This window comes from Colobus angolensis, unplaced genomic scaffold, assembly GCF_000951035.1.
Source record: "Colobus angolensis palliatus isolate OR3802 unplaced genomic scaffold, Cang.pa_1.0 Scaffold300, whole genome shotgun sequence".
NCBI lineage: Eukaryota > Metazoa > Chordata > Mammalia > Primates > Cercopithecidae > Colobus > Colobus angolensis.
Genome location: NW_012116267.1, coordinates 55,503 through 58,717, shown reverse-complemented (window position 1 = coordinate 58,717; position 3,215 = coordinate 55,503). Strand labels below are relative to the sequence as shown.

The 3,215-nt window shown below is 45.4% G+C and overlaps 1 long non-coding RNA gene across 1 annotated transcript in view; it reads left to right on the top strand.

The window, feature by feature from the left end:
• The first annotated feature begins 800 nt into the window (after nucleotides 1-800).
• Nucleotides 801-3,215, top strand: part of LOC105517482 — a 30,596-nt gene continuing 28,181 nt past the window's right edge. The window contains exon 1 of the long non-coding RNA XR_001002673.1: nucleotides 801-1,004. This is a non-coding gene — a long non-coding RNA (uncharacterized LOC105517482). The remainder of the gene's footprint in view (nucleotides 1,005-3,215) is intronic.

Below are 3,215 nucleotides of genomic sequence, written 5' to 3'. Positions count from 1 at the left end.
TTTATTTTTAAAAGAGAGACGAGGCCTTGCCTTGCCCTCAGACCCAGGCTGGTCTTGAACTCTCGGGCTCAAGCAACCCTCCTGACTCAGCCTCCCAGAGTGCTGGGATTACAGTCATGAGCCACCTTACCCAGCCTAAGTTAATTATTTTAATCTTGTCTTTAACATAGATTGTGTCTTCAAGTAGATTTTTTCAATCTTATTGAGGCATACTTGTAGTATACTAAATTGCATGTATCTAAAATGTACAATTGGATCAGTTTAGGTTCACACATACCTGTGAAACTATCACTGCAATAAAGAGAACAGGCATTTCCATCTGAGGAAAAGCAATGCTCTATATGGAGGATGGACAACCCAAGTACTATAGACCTAAAAGTACAATAGAACAAATTGAACAGAAAAAAATTAAAAGCATAATAAAAATGGAATTCCCTGAAATGAAGGAAGACATAAATGTTCACATCAAAGAAGTCCTTCATTATAATAAAGAACTATAAACTCTGAGAGAAATTATTGAAAGACAAGGTTAAAAAGAATATGGCAAAAATAAAGTTATATGCCAAGAAACGTAGTCTAACTCAGATTTCTTTTCTTTTCTTTTCAAGGCAGAGTCTCAGTCGGTCACCCAGACTGGAGTACAGTGGTACCATCTTGGCTCACTGCAGCCTCGACCTCCTGGGCTCAAGTGAGCCTCCTACCTCAGCCTCCCAAAATGCTGGGATTACAAGCATGAGCCACTGTGCCTTGCCTTCTTGGCAATTTTAAATGAAAGAAGAAGATGGAGTAATGCCTACTGAGGACTATGTTTGAGGGGTGTTGTATGACCCAGTTTTCCATACCCAGCCAAGTTGTCATTCATGTGACAAGTCCACAGAAAGATGTTATATGGACAGGAATCTATGAACTATGTCATTCATTCAGTCTTCTCTAAAATGTACCTGACTACAGCTAGCATCATATCACATGATGGAAGACCGTGTTGTTTTCCCCTGAGGTTGGCAGTAAGTACGCTCACTTTCAACACTTCTATTCCCCATGGTTCTGGAGGTTACAGACATGGCAAAGGTAAGGAAAAGACATAAATATAGGAAGTCACAAAGTATAGAGTTTTATGTAAATGGAACCATATGGTAGTTACCTGAGGATGGGGTGGAGAGAGGGAGAGACTGCCTAAGCTTGTGGGTGATAGAAATCTTCATCTTAATTGTCAAAAATAATATGGGAGAAATTTCCCTTTCCTGTCTTCCTAAGCACGGCTGGAATCCTCCCCTCAGCATTTACTCCGCGAAGTGGGATCTCACCGTCTCTTCTCTCTTTAGATCGTTAGTTGCTTGAGTGGTTGCCTTAGCGTTTGGGAGGAGGACGGAGGTTGTGGTTTCTGGAAACTCCAGCCCTGTGACTTCTCTCTGAATGTGTTGACTCCATGGGAAACCGGCTGTTCTGTGCATGTGGGGGTGACCTTTGGATTTCAGTTTGTTTTTCTGCATTGGTATGAGGCAGTCACTTCACTGAGAATTTGAGCTGGAGGGGTGCCTTGCAGCCTGGCCTGGAGACTTCTGTTCTGTGTGTGAGCGCTGATTTTTATCCGACAGTCGCTGCTTGTCTGCAGCTGTGAAGTGTGTGTGTGTCTCCAGATCTTCCCGGTTGGGAAGGGGGGGCCTCTCTGAGGAGTCAACATTTGAGGAGAAACTTGAATGAAGGAAAGGAAAGAGCCATTTGGAGATTGTGGGGAAGAGCATTTCAGGCAGAGGGAACAGCAGATAAGAAAGCCCTGGGCTGCGGGGGCTTGATGCTGCTTGGCCAGGAGCCTCTTCCTCCCGCCTTGCTGGTCTGCAGCGGGAAGAGTGTTCAAATGAACCCACTCATGCCTTTAGCTCTTCTAGGCCAGCAGGGTTTCGGGGTTGCGGGGAGCCCTTCAGAACTTCCTTCTCTTCCTGTGACAACCCTCACTGTGCTCACAATCCGATGTCTGTGTGTGTCCCTGGCGTGTCCTTTCTCACTTACACCCAGCCAGTGGCCTTTGATGTTTATGACAAGAGGCCGAAGCTCTTCATATTTGCAGATGAAATGGACTTTTCTTTCTCATGGAACTCAGTTATCCATTGTCCCTTTGTCCTTTCGCTCCTGAGTCTCCATGTGTCTGTTCCGTGCTGTGCCAGCCCAGTCGTGGAACTCAATGTTTCTGCAGTATCCCTCCAAACATTTCCAGTTGCTCAAAGGCATTTGTGGTTTCACAAATTTTACTGAAGGTTTAGTATGGAGACAGCAGGGAGTTGCATCTTGTCCTCCATCGCAAACAATGGAAAATCCTCCTTTGATGCTGCTCTGTGGGTTACCCCTAGGTTACCCCTCAGTGGGTGCCACCCCTTAGAGATTGCTCTCACTCTGCGAGTGGTCAGAGAGGAGTGCAGGGCTGTCTGTGTCCCTCCCACATGGCTGCTGCCTCCTCCTTCCCGGCTGCAGCCTCGGGCTGGGAGCTCCTGTCTTCCTCCCTGGTCACAGCTTGGGAAATCATCTCCTATTACGTGTTTCAAAAATTGAGGTGAAATTCACATAACATAAAATTAACCATTTAAAAGTGTACAATTCAGCCATGCAACATAGTGAAACTATGTCTCTACCAGAAATATAAAAAATTAGCCAGGTGTGGTGGTGCACCCCTGTAGTCCCAGCTACTTGGGAGGCTGAGGTGGGAGAATTGCTTGAACCCAGGAGGCAGAGGTTGCAGTGAGCCAACATCGTATGACTGCACGCCAGCCTGGGCAACAGAATGAGACTTGGTCTCAAAACTAAATAAATGCATCAACGTGTACAATTCAGTAGCATTTAGTACATATACAATGTTGCACAATCACCACGTCCATCTAGTGAAAAATATTTTACTCTTGAAAAATGTCTTAATTATCCCCAAAGAAAATGCCATACTTCATTAGGAATTCACTGTCTATTCCTCTCCTCGCAGCCCCTGGCAACCACCAGTGGGACTGGGCTGATACAGTGGGCACACACATGGCACATGGGGACATCTGTACATTGGACTATTACTCAACCGTTTAAAAAATGGGCCAAGTGCTGTCGTTCAGGCTTGTAATCCCAGCACTTTGGGAGGCCAAGGAAGGAGAATCACTTGAGGCTGGGAGTTTGAGACTAGCCTGGGCAACATAGAAAGAACCCATCGCTACAAAAAAATTAAAAAATCAGCCAAGTGTGTG